This window comes from Emydura macquarii, unplaced genomic scaffold, assembly GCF_026122565.2.
Source record: "Emydura macquarii macquarii isolate MOO-44397 ecotype Brisbane River unplaced genomic scaffold, CSIRO-AGI_Emac_v2 contig_1253, whole genome shotgun sequence".
Taxonomy (NCBI): domain Eukaryota; kingdom Metazoa; phylum Chordata; order Testudines; family Chelidae; genus Emydura; species Emydura macquarii.
The window spans coordinates 9,634,094-9,658,139 of record NW_027131390.1 but is presented as its reverse complement, the minus strand read 5'-3'; the positions used below and the strand labels follow the sequence as shown (position 1 = coordinate 9,658,139).

The 24,046-nt window shown below is 38.9% G+C and overlaps 1 protein-coding gene and 1 long non-coding RNA gene across 4 annotated transcripts in view; both read right to left on the bottom strand.

Moving 5' to 3' along the window:
* The window catches only part of MAMLD1 (mastermind like domain containing 1), a 333,866-nt gene that overhangs the window by 234,508 nt on the left and 75,312 nt on the right, over positions 1-24,046 (bottom strand). The window lies entirely within an intron of this gene.
* On the bottom strand, positions 11,947-12,731 carry LOC137153896 (uncharacterized). The gene is made up of 2 exons (XR_010919934.1): positions 12,626-12,731; positions 11,947-12,110 (listed from the first exon to the last, which is right to left on the bottom strand). It is a non-coding gene; the product is annotated as an uncharacterized lncRNA (long non-coding RNA).

The following is a 24,046-nucleotide window of genomic DNA, read 5'->3' as shown; positions in this document are numbered from 1 at the left end:
TTGGGTGGCCACCAGGGGAGCACAAAGGGAAATATCTGTTCTACCATACTCCTAGTTGGGCCTCTCCGGCTCCCGAGATCTGAAATCCCAAGGCTGCTCTCAAACTCTGGCCACATGCGGGAGAAAGCGAGCTTTGAAAAGGTAAATGTTATCTGAACTAATAGGACCAAAATCTCAGGAAGTAGTTTAATAAAATGTGAAAGACAAAGGAACAAAAAGTGAATGGAAAGTTTTGCTATGATTGAACGAGGACAAGAGATCATCTCATGAGCAATCTTAAAAAACTCAGGAGAGGAAAAATACAGCACACATTACAGCTAAAATTCCTGAATTTAAAACAAAATCTGATTTATCTGAGTCCATGTACAAACTGCTTATTTTTAATGACTAAATCTTCAGATTCACAAATTATATGTAAAACAAATTTGATCTCTCTCAAGTGATCAAAGCTTTTGGTATTTAGATATTCTTAAAAGTCATAATACCTGCTTATCCCCACACACTTTTTACTATGCATGCATTTTATTCACTATTCATATTAATAAAGAATGTTTAACTTTGGAGGGCTACCCGGTATAAACATAAATTGCAAAATATTCAGAGCACTTCAGAGACAATGTTCCAGTTGGTAAATCCTAAAAAGCAGAAACACCTTTATCAAACATCTCAACTACAGAAGGATAGAGATGTCCTGTAAGCAATTCAAACATATTGAACAGCTAAATTGATGGAAACACAGTAGACTGAATACTAGATTAAGAAATGGTAAGAGAGAAATGATTTACTTTACAGAGTATATAGGACACAATTGTCAAAGCATAGTGAATCCTCATTAGTTATGAAGTATAAACTTCTTTTTTTTATATAGAAAAATTGGCCTATTGTACAGTAAGCAAAACAGTAGATGTTGCCATTTTACCCATTTTATCTAATGGAATGTCTGTATTTAGGCTTCAATTTCACATTGATTATATCCAGAATATTAATGCATTCAACAACAAAAGCAAGAAAAGTTGAATGTTGAACCACAAACAAGCATAAAACACATCCTTTAAATGTAAAATTTAAAAAGCAGCATGCTAGATGGAAAGGGCTGTTTTTGTCTAATAGGAATAAATGAGGCTGCAAAAATTATTGTGGATAAAACATTCCTTCCGATTTCCACTGTGCTGTTTGTTATATGTTTGTTTAAAATGCTCTTTTCTAAAATGTAGCTTTTATTTGAATATTGAATGGAAGAATAAACAGACGAGTGATAATACAGCATCTCTTATCTCTGTCGTTAGGTTATTTATTTCTCATGGATTCCTCATTATCTTTATCTCAGTAAATTAGCTAAAAGACACTTTCCCAAACATATCAGTTCAATTGAATGAAAAATCAGATATGGACATTTCAAAATGACTACTTATTATTTGTACCACAGTAACATCTAGAGTCCACAGTTGAGATCAGGGTCCCGCTGTCCAAGGCACAGTACAAATACATAAAAGACACAATCTTCTCCTAAAGAGCTTGCAATCTAATTAGAAAAGATAGAGGAGAAATAGAAGTACAGAGAGGCGAAGTGATTTGCCTACAGTCACTGAGCAAGCCAGTAGCAGAGGCAGGCACCAAACCCAGGTAACCTGATTGCCAGCTCATTTGACCCTAACCACTGGCCTTACTTGGCCTGAAGCATGGAAGTAGCTAGAGCTGGCCAGGGATTTTTCAATGAATAATTTGTTCCTAGAAAACACTGATTTGACTAACCCAAAACTTCATGAACCAGGGTCAGGTTTGACAAATTTTCTGACTTTGAAAAACTATCAAGAAAAAAAGGTTTGAAATTGTCTAGATGTTTTATTTCAACATTTTCTATACCAAAAAGTGTGGTCTTACAGGTCAAAATGACTCTTTATTTCAAAATTTAAGTTAATTAGACTGAAAAAAAAGTAAAATAAGAAAAAAAAGTCAAAATAAAAATGAAACATTTCAATTGACTCAAAATGAAAAAAAAAATGGGTTTTTGATTAGTGAATATTTTTGAAATACTGACTTTTTTCCTGCTTCAAGATAGGAAAAATGTCAAACTCTTGAAAATATTAGTGAGACAGGAATTCCTTGGTGTATTGTATGAATGGTTGGGATTATGTTTTTCAGTGTGCATTACTTTGCATTTATCAACACTGAATTTCACCTGCCATTTTCTTGCTCAGTCACTCAGTTTGCGGAGATCCCTTTGTAACTTTTCACTTAACTAACTTGAATAATTTTGTATCATCTGCAAATTTTGCCACATCACTGTTTACCCCTTTTTCCAGATCATTTATGAATATGTTGAACAGCACTGGTCCCAATACAGATCCTTGCAGGGACCCTGCTATTTACCTCTCTCCATTCATAACACTGACCAATTATTCCTATCCATTATTTTCCATCTTTTATCCAATTATTGATCAGGAGAGGACCATCCCTTCTATCCCAAAACTCCTTACTTTGCATAAGAGCTTTTGGTGTGGGAACTTGTCAAAGTCTTTCTGAAAGTCCAAGTGCACTATTATGTATGTGTGTCCATGTTTGGTGACCCGCTCAGAGAATTCTAGTAGATTGGTGAGGCATGATTTCCCTTTACAAAAATCATGTTGACTCTTCCGCAACATATCGTGTTCATCTATGTGTCTGATAATTCTGTCCTTTCCTATAGTTTCAACCAATCTGCCTGGTACTGAAGTTAGGCTTACCAGCCTGTAATTCCCAGGATTGTCTCTGGAGCCTTTTTGAAAAATTGGCATCACGTTAGCTATTGGCTAGTCATCTGGTACAGAGGTTGATTTAAGTGATAGGTTACATGACACAGTTAGTAGTTTTGCAATTTCATATTTGGATTCCTTCAGAACTATTGGGTGAATGCCATGAGATCCTGGTGACTTCGATTTCAAAGGGATGAGTGCAGAATCAGCAAGAAGGCCCTCCCTCTCTCTTCCTTTTTCCAGTGCTCAGAGGGCACTGAATATTTTCTGATCTGACAAATCCTGTTCCCATTGAAGTCAATGGCAACACTTGTATTGGCTTCAGTGAGGCCAGCATTTGGCCCATACATCTCTACAAGTGTGAACATGAATAAGAAAACTTGTGACATGAAGGCTTCAGAGCTAATAGAAAAGAAGGACCTCTTTGCAGAAGGGGTGGCAATTGTAGTGTTATGCCAGTAGCCCATCCAAACCGATTATTATTTGGCACCAAAGCCTTATTGAAAACAGCCAGTGAACTGGGTAACTGGGCACAATGCCATCCAAACAGATGGGCAAGGGTCTAGGCAGCCAACAGACCACCTATGTGCGTCAAGTGATGGTGCTAGGGGCAGGATTCCCAGCTGGGAAAATCCACATGGTTGCCTGTCCTGAGCATGCATTTTGACAAAGAAAGAATATTTCGCTACTAATCCAACTCTGAGCTGGATTAGTTCTAAAAAACAGCTTCCATAACCACTTTGGACTGGGGAGAGTGGTGAGTGTGGAATGGAAAGAGGCATTTCCCTGCCTCCTCTTTTGTCTCTCTCTAAAAGGCCCCTCCCTTGAAAATTTCTGTGCCGTGGCTAACTTTCGATTGGATAGGCAATAAAGGAGCAGACCATCTGGCATGGGGAGGAAGAGTTCATATGCATTTAAGGGAAAACAGTTTGAGTAAAGCTCATTATTAATTAAATAGCAACTAAAATTACTATTTATCTTTTCATTGTGTGACTGCTTTATTTATTAAATGTTTTGATTGAGTCATTATTTGGAATGTATTATAGGACCATGACTTTGATAATGGTCTTGCTGGGACCCTCACGGCAATTTCCGAGCTGGGAGACTAGTGATAGCGTTGGGAAATATGTGCTTACAAAAAGTTCACAAGTCATTGAAAGTGAATCTGAACATTGTGTGGTCAAACTCTGCCCTAATTTACACTCCTGGTAAATCCCAGTGTAGTCAAGGTTACATGGTGGATAAATCAGGGCAGGATCTGGACCTATGGGTTCAATTCAGAAAGGCTTACTTACATTTAGTTTGGTTTTTAGGCCATCTGTCACTAAAGTGAAAAGAATATAGTAAATAACATCTGGATATCTATCACATTATACATAATACAAAATCCACAATCAGAGCCACTTATACTGATATAATAATACTTAGCACTTACACAGCACAGTGCTGTTCATCTTCATAAACGTGACCTAACCAATCCTCATTTCACCTCTGTGAGGTGAAGTAGCAGTATTATCCCCATATTACACACAAAGAAAACGAGGCACAGACAGGCTAAGTGACTTGTCGAAGGTGACAGAAGGAGATGGTGATACAGCCAGAATTAGAACTAAGGAGTTTCTGGCTCCCTGTTTTGTGGTCAGACCGCTAAATTCAAACATTATTCATAGATTCATAGCTTTTAAGGCCAGAAGGAACAATTATGGTCTGATCTAGATAACACAGGCCACAGAAAATATTCAGAAAGGGAGCAGTTATTGTGAAAGATTAAAACCTCCAGAGTATGGTTGACAGTGAAATTCACAATGGTCAGAGCAATGGGTTGGCTGGGTAGGAGACAGTGGCTGTTGCAGGGGAGGGAGGGAAGGAGGCTGTCTGGAAGGAAGAAAGTGTTTGCACAGGGTTGCTGATATTCCCATTCTTTCCTAGGTTCATGGAACATATTAAACCATGTAGCTAGGCTCAGTCTGAGTGGGTCTGAGCTTTGATGCACGTTTCACACACTTCTAGCATTAATGCTGGGTCAAGAGACACTGCTGCATTTGCAGTTAGCAGAAGCAGCAGCTAAGCTGAAGTTCCATAGGTATAAAAGGGAGGGTTGGTGAGCATAGAGCTCACTGTTAGGTCCTGAGCCTTTGGAATCCACCTCCTGCTTTGATAAGCATTAGCCAGAATTTGTTAACCCTCAGGCATGCTGCAAGACCGATCTTTTCTCCTTGGCTTGCCGGGAGTTAGGAGAAGAGTGATTTGGGGGACTCTAGGAAATGGTACTGTAAACGAACCCTCATTCATACTAAGAGTCAAGCTTAGCAGTTCAAGCTGTACACTAACTGCAATCTTTTCCCCTGACAGGCACCATTTGTCCAATACAACACCAGGGGAAGGATTTGAAGCTTCACCTTTATGCCTCCGCAGTAATTCAGCATTTGTGTTTGTGCAGCACACATTTCCATATCCTGATGGCTAATTAGTATTCACTGTGATGTATCAGAGGAAGAATATTTCTTTTAGCACACCTAGAATTTTTCATCAGTGCCAACCTATTTTGCCAGAACTTGTCTTCTGACAAAAATATTAAGCAAGAAATATAAACAGAATGCCCGCTCTTAATACAAGCATGATCTCACCCTCTTTAAACATGCATTTGATGGAGTGGGAAAAAGCATGTTTTTGGGTTTGCCTTTCCACCTGCTGTACTACACACAGAATGCAACATGTTCTGCAGCTCGCCAAAAATGAGAAAAGCATGTTGTGTTGTATCTCATTTCTATGTAAAATTAATGAAAATAATAAAGGCAATGCACTTCCCATTCATAATGAATACCCATGCCAGACTATATCATCCTTTTCAGACTCCTCCTCTAGAGGGCTTTTAAATGAGGTCAAAAGAATCTTTACATTTGATCTGAGAGCAAACAGCACAGAATAACAGAACCTGTCCATGATGGCAAAGGACAGTAACTAGTCTTCCTTTATTCTGATGATGACAAATAAAATAGAATACTAAATACTACCTCATGTGTTTGCACCAGATATAGATTTCACAAACTGAGGAGGTTATAGAAAGGAGACAGGACTGCGAACAGAGATACACAGACCCCATTAACAATGCTGAAAGATCAATGCTAGCTAAGCATCAGAATGACAACTCCATATGTCAGATTCAGTAGGACCAAGAGCATGTGCCTCTCGAGAAAGAACATCATTCCACAGAGGAGACTAAATGAATTACGTGAAATGCTCACATCCCATTCCAGAAGCCGATATCCAAGAGTCCCATCATAACAATAAGTGGCACCAGCAAGGCTCTTGCGATGGGAATGGGAGGAAGTTGCTCCAGTCCTGTGACCCTATGAAACGGAACTATCTGAACAGCTGGTGATTTGTTTTCCTGCTTGGATGCAGGTTAGATCAGCACAGCTTCTCATTTAAATATTATACACTTTTTCCTAGCCCACACAAAGACCCAGTTTCATGGCTATGAAGTGGAAGCTGCACTGTGGAAGCAATACAGAGCACAGCAAATGCACCCAGCATTGCATGGCTAGTTGCTCTTAAAGTTAAAATAGGACTAGCTGCTGTCTGTTTTGATACTTTTATAAAAGTGCTTTCTTGTATAGGAAAGAGTGATTTCCTTGCTGAGAGAGTGTCTGCAGCTGTAGCATTTTGGTGGTTTCCTGCTTAACCTTTCAATAATTCTCCAATTCCTCTTTCTGCCCAGGGAGGTGTGATACTCCAACCTCATTTTTGAGATCCTATGTGAAGTAATACATATGGAAACCTGATCCACAATCCTCCTGATCTGTGTTGGAGTCCCTCTCCCTACATTATCATGAATCCATAACAAACATACTCGAGCACAGACTGTTTCATAGTCTCTCTTTAGGACACTTCCTAGTTTCTTATCTGCTGAGTCTCTAACTGTAATAGTTCTCTGTATTGCGAAAATGGGCTTTCTGGGCAGAGAAGAGGGGATAGAGCAAAATGTATCCCTCCTAGTTTTGGGGATCTTCTATAATTTGTGGCAGATTTTGTTACAGATTTTTTTGATAGGATTAAGCTCTTCAGAATCAATAACCTGCACCAACGTTTCTGGGATTGCAAAAGCAATATTCCCCTTTATATTTTTGTCCATTTTAAAGGATTTCTTTTAGTTATTAGTATAGTTTATTTGTATTTTAGTAGTACATAGAGACACCCAGGCAAAATCAGGATGCTACAGTGCTAAGCCTTGTACAGACACAGAGACAGTTGCTGCCTGAATCTATACTCTAAATAGATGAGACAGACAACGGATGGGCAAAAGGAAGAATTACTGTCCTCATATCTTTTTTAAACAGATGGGGCACTGAGGAAAATTCAGATGACATGACTTTACAAAGGTCCCAAAGGAAGCCTATGACAGAGGCAGGAATCAAACCCAGATCTCTTGAGTACCAGGCCAATAATGTAACAAACAGATAATCTTTCACCTTTTAAGGTTATCTACTCTCTGACAATTTTCATGTTCTATGGTCTGGATTTTATGAATTTTAACAATGAATTGCCAATGAGTTATCAGTTAACGATGAGTTACAGGGTCAAATCTTAAAAAAAAAAAAAAAAAAAAAAAAAAAAAATCCTACTGCCAGTGCCCAAATCAGTTTTGTATGAGGAAAAAGTCTCTTCTTCCCCTTCTCCTCCTCCCATGAGGATACACTCTTGGTGAATGATATTCTTTCCTTTTTTACATTACTGAATAGGCAAGACAGACCAACAAGCATTTGACAGGCATATTTTCAAACACAGCTGTAGGAGGTATGCCTGTAAAAATGATGGGCACCCACAAATTCCCACAATGTCTTGAGCCATTTCTCAGTTAGTCCTTGAAAGAGATTTGTCTCCATTTGGAAAGGCACTGAAAGGAGTGAGACAAGTATCTCTTGCTCCTGTAACTCCAGAGTCCTGAAGAGGGAGGTCTGTAATATCCTGGTCAGATTTTGTTTCAACTGTTCGCTGTCTTTGTTCCATTTGTTTGAGAGCTATGGGAGGGAGAACATAGCCTAAGGTTGGGACTGTGATCTTTTTATGTCATGAGAAAAACAAATCCCAACAGTGTGAAAGGGCTTTTTCCTGCACCCCAAACCTCTATGTATCTGTTCGGTTGTACTAACCTCAGGCCTTCCACAGTCACCAAAAGAGATGATGATGGGAAATGCTGTTTGCCTTGGACAAGTTCAAACTAAAACTGAGTTTTAAACTAAACATTACAGCATTCTCCAAAGTACTTATGCTGTTGTCCATATGCATCATTCAGAAATGAGTGATTCAGCTCCCTCCAAAGATTTGTTAAAATGAAACATAGCTCCTTCTAGGCATGCTGAAGTAATGTTTATCTACATTGGCATCTTTTAAGGAAATGTACTTGTGTGGTCACTTTTAGCAAATTTAAATCGTTCATTAAAAATACACCTATACTATACAAGAACAATAAAATATTACAAGGCATCTGTAATTACAAAAAAAGACAATTCCATATCTTGTCCCCAGATTTTCCTCTCATATATACATCAGTATTTTCTTAAATACAAGATTCCACAATGAGTTAAGATACTTGATTTTGTCATTTATTATATATACTTGTTATTTATTACACAAGCCACTATAGACTCAGATACTCCGGTGATCCATCTAGTAAAAATAATTAGGATAGACAGGCAGACAGACAAGGCCCTGGCAGAAAAAAAGCCTCCTGGGGAAGATATTGTGACTATGCAAAGTGGCCACAACTTCAGTTGCTCTGGCTAGGATTTAGGAATCCAATGCAATACAAAAAATGGGCAGGAACCTGCTGGGAAGGGGGTATGGCTAGAGCAGCTAGGTTATCACTGTTTCAGGCTCTCTGATGGATTTTAAACTATGGCAATTTAAGTTCCCTTGCCCTTCTATCTGTAAAATGCATTAGGCCACTCACTGCCTTTCTCTGAAGCTCATTTGCAACTCTTTCCCCTTTTTTTATTTTTATTTTTTAGTGACCAGAGTGTATTTGATGGGTAAGTTATTTCTAGCAATAATTAATTACATTTGGAGCCAGAGAGGTACATGTGTTCTCTAAGATCATACGCCTGTAGTCCTGTGTTGTACAATTATATTAGAGACATTTCTTTATGATTCTTTTGCATACAATTGAGATGGTACTAATATCCTTGTTTTTTTATTTGTACTGATTTTGCTGTAAGAAAGACTACCATATGTTCTTCCTTTCAGTTGTCTTTAAAATGTAAGGCCAAATTCTGCTCTCAATTACACTAGCACATCAGAAAACAAATTTTGACACTAGATTCATATTTAGCTTGTATTAAATTGTTTTTCAGTGATATTTGAATATGAGAGTCCAGTAACTCTTAATTTTTGCATGGGCACATTATTAGAAATTTGCATGGTCACTTATTAGTGCAACAGGGGAAAGGAATAGGAGCCTGGAGCTTTTGCAGCTGTTTTTAAAGAAACAATGTGATATCTGCCTATTCACGTGTGAATTTGTTCTGGGCAGGAGTTCTTGCATCTGTCTCGCTCGCTGATGTGTAGCATAGTGACAATCCCTACTCAATGAGTCATTAATAGGAAGAAGTCTGGTCTGATCTGGAACTGTGGAATAAACACTACTCTTTCTTAGACCTAGTCTGGAAGATTATGCCTTAATATTTGTATATTCGTTGAAATCAGTGGACAGACTCCTAGTAACTTCAGTGGGCTTTGGATAAGGACCTTAATACAGAGACGAACCATCCACCTCCAGGATGCATATGCTTTTCTCAGACCATTCAGCTGTGTAACAGGGTGATATAACAACACCTAAAGTACCATGAGCAGGATATTTTATAGTGTGAAAAGAAAATCTCCCAAAGAGAGAGAGACACATACAGCTTAATCTGAGAATTTTCTGCTCTGGGGAGCTGCAAATGGGCAACATAGATGCTAATATCTGGTGGAAGGGGGCAGGTGCCAGGCTAAATAAAGAAATGTGAGTGCATGTACAAACCGCACTTTCTTCTATATCCATGGGGAAGCAGAGTGTGGAGGGAATTAATGAGTACATTTGACACCAGGGAATAAAATTACAGCATAAACATCACAGTAAACAACAAAGCCCCAGAGTTAGGTATTAATTTGTTATGGAATAGGCCTCAGGTTTCTATTGTCTATGCTGTGGGATTGACTGGCTCTTAAGAAGATAGATACTTTGCATTACGGATGGAATCAGTTATATATACTGATGAATATGAATATATAGAGGGAATGAATAAGAAGAGCATTGAGATTTACCCACTTGTGGGAAGACATTGCCTCTCTGTTACTGGATGTTTCACCAACAGCCTCAACCCTGATTCCAGGACTGTTTGTTTGTGCATACATGTTGAATTTTGTTAACAGGAGAATTCTAAGTGGTGTGTACGGAAGTGTGGCATGTGATAAAAACGTCTCTCTCAGTATCACATACTAACTCCCCTTCGGGTGTATCTTCACTCCTGAGAACCTGGATATGCTTTTTCTGCATGCATGTCACTAAAAACAAACAGCATGTTCATTTGCATCACTGCTACCCAGAATTCATAACTTCCGTCCCTCAAGGCACCTACCTTCAGATTTGTGTATTCTTCCAACTAACCATGAATGATGAGATAGTATTCCATGTAAAGTTAGAATAAATATTCCTATGAGACATCAGCAGCTAAATGACCTGCCTGCAGAGAGTTTAGTACCCAAATTTTCAGAGAAGACTTGAGGGTATTATTTCTTGATAAAACATACGTAACTGTGTATTTGTTGGCATCCCTTAAACTGCATGCATGCAGGACAAATCAAATTAGCACTAGTGATATTATACATGTAAATCATCTCCTCACTTTGTAATGTTGCTAATACAGCACTCCAAGTATTCTTTTAAAAGATGTAATATAATATACATTGTTCTTCTTATCCACTGAGGACAGGACAAAAAGTAATGGGCTGAAAATTGCAGCAAGGGAGATTTAGGTTGGACATTAGGAAAAACTTCCTAACTGTAAGAGTAGTTAAGCTCTGGAACAAATTACTTAGGGAGGCTATGAAATCTCTGTCATTGTAGGTTTTTAAGAACAGGTCAGAAACACATGTCAGTAATGGTCTAGATAATACTTAGTTCTGCCTCGATGCAGGGAAGTGGACTAGATGACCTCCTGAGGTCCCTTCTAGTCCTACATTTCTATCATTCTGATTTAAGCAGACACATATATTCACAGTCAAATCCCTGAATTAATGACATTTTACTAAAATGGAATGTCTGTGGCCAGTGGGAATGCAGAGATGCTCTACTGTTACTGACCACAACTGCACACTTATTGCTCAAATATATAACTCCCTGCACCCCAATTGGCAAGGGAGTATTTAATTTGCATGTTGACCATATAGTTATTGCTCAATAACTCTCTAGTATGGAAATCCCAGTGCTTTGATTGGCTTAGCAACATTATTAGCCAGAAAGGAAGAGAAAGCGTAATTATTGTAAAGTTATTTCAAATTGTAATGAAAACATCTATACTCTGACTACGTAACTCCTTCTGCTCTGATTGACTACTGTTGACAGACCATTCATATGGTCACAACACACATGGCCACATTATCTGCTGACCCACTCCTCACAATGCCATCTTTCCAAATCTTTATTAAAAAAGGATTTATATTCAGTGGGAGCTATACCCTCCTTTGGGGGCTAGGAAGAGCAAGGTGAAGATATTAAGACGACAAATTACAAGGAAACAGGTCAGAAGTTGACGTGGCCATTTGGTTGTTGGCATATGGGAGTTCTGAATGCAGTAGCCAATCAGAATAGAGAGATTTACAGTATCCTTTCAGAGGTCGGGGAGAGAGCAGAACTGCGTATTTTCAGGATAACGATAACAACCTGAGGTTGCTTCCTGATAACTCAGTAATAAAAGCATCCTGGGCTAATAAAATCTTTAGTCTCAGATATTATTTAGTCCTGGACACAGTCATCATCACAACAAGAATCATGCTCAAGTTATTATCTAAACATTTATTTTGTTTTCAAAGATTCCCTCTCTCTCTCTCTTTCAATCTCTCACAGATTCACACATTTAGTTTAACTTCTAAACGTCTGGGCTTTTGTCAAGGAAAAAGCAAAATAATAAATAACATTCTTCCAAAGTTTATAGAAGATGCATTAATATAGAGCAGTAGTCCTGGCTTGCAAGAAAGCACATTCTTAGGACTTCATACATTTTTATTTTGATTCAGTTAAGAATGTATTTAGACAGTTTTAATGGTGTGTCCAATTAAGTACTTATTTTAATATTTATTATTTGTCCATTACAACAGTTGCTTTGGAGCTTTGGCTGTCTGTGGAGTAAAGAAAAAGGCATGTATTATTTAGCTAATACATTATAGAACTGCTTTGGAAATGTTCTGGTCTAGCTTGGTGACCTGGCTGCCACACACATGCAAACTGAGTCTACATACCAGAAACTTTTAATAACATTTCAACTAACAATGCAGCAAACTGCATTTCTAAATTAAATGCCTTGGCTGTTTTTTGTTCTCTCCTGTCCAAAGGAGTAATGCAGGGAAGAAATCATGCCTTAGAAATTCCTTCCTTCCTCTAGGGAGCTTGAAATCTATTACTAGCCTTTATGACTACCAGATAACTACCTCAGCATCAGCTCAATGGTGCTTCCCAGTGCACTGGAGTACAGAAATAAGGATCCACCCTGATCCGTAAGAGATAAGGATCCACCCTGACTGTTGCAGTTTCACGCAAGGTCCCCACTGCTGCTCTGCCTCTGCTCCCAAACACCACTTGGAGACCTCTGCTTTGTGCTCACACCAGTGCTCTTTATTTTCAGCATGCCACCCACCGCCAGCTATTTAAATTGGGTCCAACTTCACAGCTTCCAGGGCCTCTCAGTCTTGGCCACAGACCCAAGGGAAGCCCACCCACCTACTGTGGTTTCTCCCTCTCTGGCTGTGCTGCCCCCCTTTTGGCTCCTTCCTGGTATCCTTTTATAGTACCCAGCTAATGAGCTCTGAAGCTGCTCCCCATTAGCCCCATCGCTGCAGGCTCCCTCAGCTGGATCCCATTCCCCCTTAACTAGGGTTCCAGGGGCAGATGGTTGACGCAGGCTGTTCTCACCCAGCACTCTGTCACACTAACCCTCTTTGTCTGCTCCTTGCTCACTTGTTTTGGTGGGGAGTTGGGAGAATGGTGGGTGTGCAGTGGGTGGGTGTGCAGTGCCTGGGCCTAAGGTCGAGGAAGGTCCTGGGGAAGAATAGGGAAGGTCTGTACTCCCATTTTCACTCATATAGCCATATCAGCTGGGCCATGATTTGGCCCTAAAAGAGATGAAATATTTTCAAATGGAGAGAACAGGTGTCTGGGAATTAGGACTCTGGAATCTCACTCCCAGCTCAGTTGCTGTCTTCCTATAGGACCTTTCAGTTAACCAATCTATAATTTGTATAATATTTACCCTTCCTCATAGGAGTTTTATGTGCCTTAATTAATTAACAGTTATCAAATGGTGGGAGATCATTGGTTAAGAGAAGCTGCTGTATATAAGCATTATTATCAATGATTGCAATCATTAAAAGTGCCATAGCATTTTACTATTTTTATCAAAAATCTCATTCCCAGTCACAGGCCAATGTGATTATGTCACTACAGCAAATATTTATGGATAACATACAAATCTCTGAAAACTGAGAATTCTAATGTCATCCTTAGCATGCTGTGCAAACAATGCCTCAATGACCGTGATACCCCTGCACTGGAGTTGAAGAAACATCTACCTGCTGTATTTTGAAGTAATTCCAGCATTTAATCTGTTCCTAAAGATGCTTCTGAAATGTGCACAAACAGCACTGCTACCATCAGTTTGCCTTGGGCAGCAGAAAACCTATCTCTCTTCGCTGCTTGATCTCAGGCTGTGCATACTGTGTGGCATCATTATGTATCAAGAACAAGTGTGATTTTCTTCCTTGGTGTGAAAAGAACATACAATCATTTAGCCTTCAAACCCGTAATACTGGAGGGAGCAGGAACCTGGCTGTTAGGACTGGTTCAAATCTGTATTTTTTTCTTTGGTTTCCTGGTGTCAATGTGTATTTATTATCTCCCCCCAATAACATTCAGAAAAGAGTATTAAGCAACAAAATGGAGCACTCTCCCCTTCTGTCATTGTCATTAAGAAAGTCAGCATTTGACAGTTACTATACAGTGACAGAGAATCATAGAATATTAGAGTTGGAAGGGACCTCAAGAGGTCATCTAGTCCAAACCCCTGCTCAAAGCAGGACTAGCCTCAGCTAAATCATCCCAACCAGGGCTTTGTCAAGCCGCAGCTTAAAAACCTCTAAAGATGGAGATTTCACCACTTTCCTAGGTTACCCATTCCAGTGCTTCACCACCCTCCTAGTGAAAAACTTTTTCCTAATATCGAACCTAGATCTCCCCCACTGCAATTTGAGACCATTGCTCCTTGTTCTGTCATCTACTACCATTGAGAACAGCCTAGCTCCATCCTCCCTGAAACCCTCTTTCAGGTAGTTAAAGGCTGCTATCAAATCCCCCTCATTCTTCTCTTTTGCAGATTAAACAAACATAGTTCCCTCAGCCTCTCCTCATAAGTCTTGTGCTCCAGCCCCCTAATCATTTTTGTTGCCTCCGCTGCACTCTCTCCAACTTGTCCACATCCTTTTTGTAATGGTGGAGGGCCCAAAACTGGACACAATACTCCAAATGCGGCCTCAACAATGCCGAATAGAGGAGAATAATCACTTCCCTCGATCTGCTAGCAATGCTCCTACTAATGCAGCCCAATATGCTATTAGCCTTCTTGGCAACCAGAGCATACTGCTGACTCATATCCAGCTTCTTATCCACTGTAAACCCCAGGTCCTTTTCTGCAGAACTGCTGCCTAGCTCGTCGGTCCCCAGTCTGTAGCTGTGCATGGGATTCTTCCATCCTAAGTGGAGGACTCTGCACTTTTCCTTGTTGAACCTCATCAGATGTCTTTTGGCCCAATCCTCCAATTTGTCTAGGTCCCTCTGTATCCTATCCCTACCTTCCAGGGTATCTACCACTCCCCCTAGCTTAGTGTCATCTGAAAACTTGCTGAGGGTGCAATCTACCCCATCTTCCAGATCATTAATGAAGATGTTGAACAAAACTGGCCCCAGGACCGACCCCTGGGGCACTCCGCTTGTGTCCGGCTGCCACCTAGACATGGAGCCACTGATCACTACCCATTGAGCCCGATGGATCTAGCTCTCTATCCATTTTATAGACCATTCATCCAACCTATACTTTAACTTGCTGATAAGAATACTGTGGGAGACTGTATCAAAAGCTTTGCTAAAGTCAAGGTATATCACGTCCACCGCTTTCCCCACATCCACAGAGATAGACATCTGAGGCACCACAGTTGTTCAGTGCACTTTGAATAGAAGTAACTTTAATAACTGCATGGTATCTGTTCACAAAGTTTTATGGGTGACCACTCTATCTTCAAACACTATGGACAAGAGAGCATAACTTCTCTCCTTGCTTCATCCTTTCATTTCTAGTCCCTTCTACTGGTGTGTGCCCCTTTGTCTCTTTTACATCCAGACTGTAGCAGTCCAAAATCAGTACCAGATCCAGCCACTCTAATACTAGCGATACTTGAACTGAGTTGGAAAATTTGGGGGGTATGTCTTGCCTATGTGTAATTCATGATGTTCTTGACTTATTTCTTAGTCTTCTTGAATAATTTAGAAATTTTGTATGGTGAAAATAACTCCTAAAACTGTGGTCTGTTCATAACAAAATTACTGGTAAATCAATTAGCTTCTCTTCCTATATTACTAAAAACAAGCATGTGAGAATCAGAATTATGCAGGGTGTCCTGTTAACCATAGTGGTTCTAGAATCAGTTCCTGCCTAACAGAACCCACATGCTTAGTTTTCCAATCAAGCTATGAAGAGCATTTTGTATGTGGCACCTGACCCTACCCACTTCAATGTGATCTTGCCAGCGAAGGATAATGAAACATAGCTATAAAATGTCTCATTCTGCATTCAAATGAAGGTCTGAGATGAGCCAGCATAGCCTCCTGTTGTAATTTTACTTACCACAGTCTGCCCTTGAAAGTCTCTCAAAATCACTCAGTGCAGTAAAATCTTGAAATCTGAAAACCAAGTGTTCCACTTAGCTATAGCTAATTAGTTCACACATCCTGCAATGCAAAACTATAATTGACTCTGTGTATAAAACTATTTGGGGGGAGCAAGTGAATTTGCATGCTAATACAAGGTATGGGTTGTAAGGACAGCCCTGTCCATTATAAATGGGATATCAAAAAGGTACCAATTATGAAGAAGAGGGGGAATTGCTCTATAAACCAACTGCCTTGTGCAACTGACTAATTATTCTATACACTGCATAGTCCAAAAATACAATTGACCCTGTCTGTAAAGCTATTTTGGGCAACCAAGGAATCATTAGCATGCCAAAACCAAGTGCCAGTTATAAAGGAGGGAGTGTGACCACTGTCACCATCTGCCTCTTATATCACTGGCTGATCTACACACACTGGAAAAAAAAACTCCTTTTTACTGAATGCAAAGGAAAAATGAAGCCCTAAGGGACTTTATGCATAGGGCACTTGGAGTATTCTGTAGAACAGCAGTATCTTTCAAAGTGCTGCTCTGTTCAGAGGGAGGCCTGGCTGGCCAGGGCTACTGTAGCTTGGAGTATTGTGTCTTTGTGTACTATTTTGGGTAGACACAGAATCTTTTCTAGTGTTGCTCCTTTTTCTTTCCCCTCCTCGAGCAGGATAAACACTTGCAAAAAGTTCCTTAGAGAGTCAAGCAACATGCTAACTTTTTTCCACTAACATGAAGTAAACTTTAGCAAATTAAAGAATTAAGGTTAAGGCTGTCTGAAAATTGAAGAATGACAACAATGGAGCAGATGCTGCTGCCTTATGCATTCCCAAGGCATTGTGAATAGCCAGCTGTACCATATAAATGCCCAGGTTTTTTATACCGTGTCATGGTCTTTTGCATGCATCAAATGGTTCCAACACCTGTTTTTTTCATGTCGACATTTCCTATAAAATTTGCATGATCCAGCACCTACTGATGCTTATTGTGTTCTTCTTAGCTTCAAAAAGGAACTGCTACTATAATATCGTCATGTGCAACTGTTAAGAAATGCAGATTCTTATCTCTTAACTTCTTGGGTTAGCCTCTTTTTAAACTACAGAGAAATTTACTAGTTGCAGCTTTTTAGCTACTAACTGTTGCTGGTAACTAACTGCTTCTATTTCCTCTCCTGGTGCCATACACCATGGTTTCAAAACATACAAACATGTTTTGAAAAATGAAAACTGTCAAGTGTCCACTGAGAGCCAGCAGCTGAAGTTCAGAAAGAAAAGAATGAGATCACACACCATTTTGTTTCTGGGATGCAAGTTTAGGAGCTGGGGAAGGAAGGCAACGAATGTGTCCTTTCCTGCCTAGTTCTTGAAATACTGCACACACCTGAAAGGAAGGTTATGAAATGTGCATCATTTAATTCCCTGGCGCCAGGAATTTCCCAACAACTACTGCTCATGACAAACAAAATCTGTGGTTTGAATTAGCAAATTCTGACAGATCCATAGGTTTCATTCACTGCTGGGTACAAGCCAGTAAAATGCATTGTGGAACAGCCTGTGAACAAACTTCTTGTTCCAGAAACTCATCTATAGATACATTCTTAACTGTAAATGTTAATGCATTGCACACGGATATCTGCCATACTGTGGGAATATAAATATATTTTCATACTACTTTCTGTCTGATCCTGTTTATTTACCTTTTGCATCACTCACTGTATTATGTGGCCCCGTCCAGCCTTAATGTAGTTCAACCACCTTTATCTATTACTTCTTTTATAGCATGATCAGCCTATTCACCACAAGGTCTCTACTTTACTTTAGATATATCTCCAATAACTTTAATTTCTTAATTCCGCAACTGACTCTCCTCTCTGCACTCTTCTGGGAATCCTTAATTGGGCTCTTTGACTAGCCACATAGAAGTTGATAGACTGACTCGGCAGAAACAAAACACAGATGAAGTCAGAGAGGATTTTCTTCAAAGAATGTTTATAATCAGAAAAATTACGCATTAGCAATTAAGGTGTTTGAGGTTTCCCCAGACTAAGGATCAATGCAGGGCATGGAGCCCTACCTTCCAATCAGTATCTCCATTTTCTCCCCCAAGCAGCCAATTTGTAGTCCTTCCCCTGAACACAGAGGAGGGAGAAGGTGAACTGAAGTTAATCCCTAATTTACTGAGGACCAAGTTAGTAACTAACCTTATTTATTAAGGTAATTGTCCAACTTCTACACATACAGGACACATAAATAACCATAAACTGGATCATTGCTTATTTAATGGCTATTGAGGTGATCAACATGCACCTTCCATTTCAAAATAATTTAATATATAACAAATGGCAAACACGCTCTGTCTGTCTTTTATGACCTTGTTGGTAGCTGGAACATTACTATCTGTGCAACATACTGTGATAGACAGCACAGCTTCTCCCCTAATTTCACATCTTTGCTTCTAGTGTGTTGTGGTGCTGGAATATGCTGCTTTCCTCTGCCTTTTTTGCAATCATATTGCCAGCCAAAGCCAGTGCTGCCTCCGGCCACTTCTGGTTACCAACTCCTGAAGTGAGTTCTTAAACTCAGCTATAAAGATAACTTCATCAGTTATACCATGCCTGAGACAGAAGCACCTGCTCTCTCCAAGACATCTGATTATTTCATTATAAAGACTGAACAAATGCAGTGACATAATGCAGCACTGCCTATCTCCTTTCCTGGTATTGAGCTGCTATGTTTTGTCATTTTGCTATGGTAGATACTGCTTTTTGGTAATAGCAGAAGCAGTACAACAATATGTAGGAAAGTCCAACATTCAGAATAACAGAGTCCACGTGAGGTAGCTGAAGGCGTAACTGTCATTCCTCTGAAAACCATCTGGTTTCCTAGTTTTGTACTGAATACTTTTATTTTGAAAGATCAGGGGAGGAGAGGAAGTAGCTGGAGTAGAATACCGTGAGCTGGACTGTCTTTACTTTGACATGTGTTTTCTATTTCCTCTTGAAGGTCATTATTGCTGCAGTGGCAGTGTCTGATGCTGCTTCACATGTCATAATTCACAAACATCACTGCTGGTGGTGTCTTCAGTGCAGGTTTCAGTGGGTCATAATTATTGCTGGAGTTCAGACTGGAAAACCAGTCCTCTGATTCCCAACTCACTATAAAATTCATTGTCCTTTCTATCACTCAGCTATTGCCACCTTTAACATTTTGCTTCGTGTGTTCTAAAATACAAAAGCTTTTATATTTTAAAAAAGCTATTTTATATTACTTCTACAAAATTTTACAAGCGTCATGCCATCTTTTTAACACTAACAACTTCAAAAGAGTAAAACTAACTTCATACTAACCAATTTCACACTGGCCAAGATGTCCCATTAGAGATGTATTACATACTGTCACAGTCCCCCCTGTGCACAGAAATAACATTAGTCAAACAAATTAGCACAACTTACAATAAATAATAAAAGTTGATCAATATGAAAAACAGACACAACTTCCAGAATAACTGCTGATACAAAAATCAGCGTTTCTTTATTCTCTCATGAATCCCATGTGACAAACTCATAGGAATGTTATTTTGACTTTTTTAAAATACCTAATAAAAAATTTTTTTTAAAAAGTTTAAAACCCATTAAAATTATCTTCTATGCTCCTGCAGCATCTGCTTCATTGATTGCTCAGTGTCAGTCTAGATAGCATTCTAGTCGTCTTTACTTCATAGGATTTTGTGGTGTCTAGCAGATGCTAAGCTATTATATAAGGCAGGCAGAGTCTGAGTGGAGATGACAGCCACGTCACAAACAAACATTTGTTAGAATAATCATGGAATGTGAGCGTCCGCTACACTCCCCTGCTCACTCTATGGTTCTAGGATCTTGAAAACTACGAGTCCGAGAACTTTGTGATGCAGTTCTCTTGGTTTGGGCCCTATTACGCAGAATGTAAGCTACTGGAGCTGTACAGTTGGTGCATTCAGGGATAAATTCAAAAGTAAGTTCAGTGAAGTCAATGGAATTATACCTTAAAACTGGTATGGGAGGAAAATCAGGCCCTGCATGTTTGAGAAGACATTTATTTCACTGAGTATCTAAAGACATATAGCTTATCCTAACAAAGAGTAATTTTATGGTCCTGTAGCCAGACAATGTACATCCTAATGTTCCAGTGATAAAAGCAGAACCCGCCTTAAATGATATGACACAGGCTCAACACTACAGTGAAATGGTGCAAATTTCTTACATTGTAGTCTGTCTTTTAATTACTGTGATTCACTTCTTTACTAGTATTTGGCTGGTTAGATAAAAGAATAGAAGTCAATGTCTTGAAACAGGTTGTCAGTTCTCAGTGCTTTTTGGCAGCTTTGGATGAGACAAAGAAAGAGCCCAACCTGCCAATTTTAAAGGGGCTTCCCTAACTCTCTGGAAGCTTCCCCCTACAGCTCTGCCAATGATGCCGAGTCCTGACCTCTAGTATGTCTGCTCTTCCACTTCTGAACTTCTCCTGAGCAGATGCCAATCATGGAAAATTGTGCCAAACTGTGTGTTGGTTTTCTGATTTGGACAAATGTCCACAAGGAACTAGATTATGAGGACCAAGCTCATTTCATATGACCTAAATTGTTTTTGAAGCAAGGTCTCTAGAGGTGAAAGGCTGTGAATTATAATCACTGCAAAACTTCACCCTTCTCTCCCTTTTCCTTTTTTTCGTAAGATTTATTTTCCAGAGATACTCTAGAATTTCTGTTTCCTAACATTTGAGTGTTCACTTAGTTTTGACTACAGTTTAATATGGGTTCCATCAAAAGCCTAGCCTTCATTTTTTCCACCTTCAGATTTCTGATTCAAATGCACTCATCATTATTTGTGTCTGCAATGTATGTAATTTGGATATCTAAGTACCTGAATGTGTCCTCGAGTTACATACTTGGACACATCTGGCCCCAATTCTGCATTGAAGCCAAGCACAACCCACTGAAGTCAATAAAGTCAGAGTCATCTGCATAGTTCTCAATGCAAGACTGGGGCCTCAATGGCCTAAATTACAGAGGCAGACCACTGTGGGTGGAAAATGTCCCAGTGTGCTTATGTGTGTCTGTATGTAATAAATTTTTGCCGGCTTATAAACACATCAAATTACAGCACCTCCTTATCACTTCCTGAGTTAGGAGTATGAGGGCACTGTATTCCCATTTATTACTGTGCACCCAGACATATGGACTAGGTAGAAGAGCTCATAAAAAAAACCCCTTTTTGATGGAAGATAAAAAACCGGCTTTTTGATTTAACAGATTTTTTTTTTTTTTTTTTGAAAAAAAATCCATTTTTATAGAAAATGTTTGTGTTCTCATCAAAAAAATAAAACCAGGAAATTTTGAGGGGTTTAGCAACCAGAAACTGAAAGTGTCAACAGAAAAAATTCAACAAAAGTGATTTTTTTTCCAAAAATTTTTAGAACAAAATCATTTCCCAATCAACTCTAGCCCATACATATATGTAAGAGGTGTGGTTTACTCCCGCTTCCTCCCCTGCCTTAGCACATAGTTTAACATGCAATCAATCCTGTAAATTTTTCTATTTAATTCCCTTAAAAAAAGAAGAGAGGGAGAAATGAAATGGCCTGTAATTAATATTTGCCTTTAGATGGTGCCAAACTAGAAGTTCATATCTCACTGAGGTGAACAGAAGTGGATGGCAAGAGTTCCCCTTCCCCCCATTGCTTCTGCTGAAGACAGCTTTCTGTAAGACTGAAACCAACAGGTTTAAACAAGAAAGCAGCATATATGTTTAAATCTGTTGCAGCTGTATCTTAGCAAGAAAAAATATTAATTAATGAATATTAATTAAATAACAATTAGAATTTGCAGAATATAAACAATGCAACCAGAATTTTGAAGATAAAGTAAAATATGGAAATTATTATTATTTTGCACCTATAATGTGTTTTTGGATGTGTGGTAGAGTGCAGGCAGGGATGTGATTCTGTGGGATTTCAGTAAGACTCATTTACAATCTTCATTAACACAATTTGTCCCAGCAGAAATTAATTTACTGATCAGGCCAGGCAGAGAGAATGGGCATTGTAATATTACAAAATGGGTGAAAACAGAGCTTAGTTATGCTCTGCTAAAATTTCAGTTGATGCCCATTGAGTATATTAAGAAGTGATATTTTTGGAATCTCTTTATTTTTAATTTTTCTCCCCAAAGCAAGTAAAATATGCACCCCTCACTGAGGACTTTGTCCTTTACCAAGTTGCAAATGAGACATGTTTTTGTTGTAGCTCTGAGCATAAAACAGTGATGAAAAATGTTTGTTAACAATGGGAAAATTGTATTTGTACTCTCCCAAAAGCAGAAGAAGGAATTTTACTTACATTTAAAAAAAGAAAATGTATCTTTTATGTTTCTGGGTCCGCACAGGGAAAATTTCAGTCCCAAAAGCAAGAAAATCATAAGTGTGTAAAAACAGAGGCTTAAAAATGGATTTTGTTCTATAATTATAAGAGGGGACATGACCTATGCCCACTATAACAGACTTGCCTTTCACCAAGAGATTTAAGATGAGTCCATTCTATACTTCGCTCATTACTTTGGGCCAAATAAAGCTTCTCAGTACTATCTTGCAATTACTCTTGCCTTCATGAGGTATGAAATACAAGGAGAGAGACAAGACCAATAACTATCAACACCACTATCCCAATGGTAATCTAAGGAAAGAAATCTCAAGTAAAGGTTAAATAGGTTTATGATAAATAAGTTATTCACAATTTATCAAACAGATTATTCAACACAGAACTGAGTTCTGGATTCACAGGCAAACACTAAGGGCAAAATGTCCTTTGTTAAAACAGGAAAAAGAGTACAAGAATAATAAATTCTGTCAGTTTCAACTAAGCTTCTGGGGCCTGATCCAAAGACTCTGAAGTCAATAGCAGTATTCCCATTGACAGCAATAGGATTTGGGGCAGACACCTATCGAGTCAGACAATAATACAGAAATTCAAAGAGCAATAGATTCGTAGAGTTTAAGCCCAGAAGGGACCATTATATCGTCTAGTCTGACCTCCTGAACAAAACATGCCATTAAATTTCACCTATGCCCCCTAAACTGAGCCCAATAACTTGTGTTTGGCTAAAGCATATCTTCCACAAAGGCATTCAGTTTTGATTTGAAGACATCAAGAAATGCAGAATCCACCACTTGCCTTGGCAGTTTCTTCCAATGTTAATAACCCTCACTGTTAAAAATTGTGCCATATTTCTAATTTGAATGTATCTGGCTTCAGCTTCTAGCCATAGGTTCTTGTTATGCTTTTCTCTGTTAGATTAAAGAGCTCTTTAATACCCATTATCTTCTGGCTGTAACAAGATACTTATACACTGTCATCTCTCAATCTTCTTTATTGATAAACTAAACAGATAAAGCTCTTTAAAGTTCTCACTGTAAGATATTTTCTTTTTTCTCCAGCCCTCGAATCATTTGTGTGGGTCTTTTCTGCATTCTCTCCAGGTTTTCAATATCCCTTTTAAAATACAGACACTAGAACTGGATGTAGTATTCTAATATTGGTTTCACCAATGTCATATACAAAGTTGAAAACAGCTCCCTATTCCTGCTTACTACTCCCCTTTTTATACATTCAAGGACATTAGATCTTTTTGCCACAGCATTGAACTTGGAGATCATGATGAGTTGCTTCTCTACCATGACCCCTAGATCTTTTTCAGAGTCATTATTTTCCAGGATATCTTCCCCCATCCTGTAGGTCTGGCCTGCATTCTTTGTTCCTAAATATGTAATTCTCCTTTTGGTTGTATTAAAACACATTTTGTTTGAATGGGCCTAGGCTACCTATTGGTCCAGATCACTCCGTATGGCTGCTCATTATTTACCACTCCACCAGTCTGGGTATTATCCACAAATATTATCAGTAGTAATTTCATATATTTTTCCAGGTCATTGATGAAAATGTTGAATAGCATTGTCCTAATACTGAAATCTGCAGAATGCCAGTAGAAACACTCCAATTTGATGATTCCCCCATTGACTGACTGCTACTTTTTGAGATCTCTGTCAGCAGTTCTTAATCCATTTATTGTGTAATTTATTGATATTGCACAGTGCTAATTTTTTAA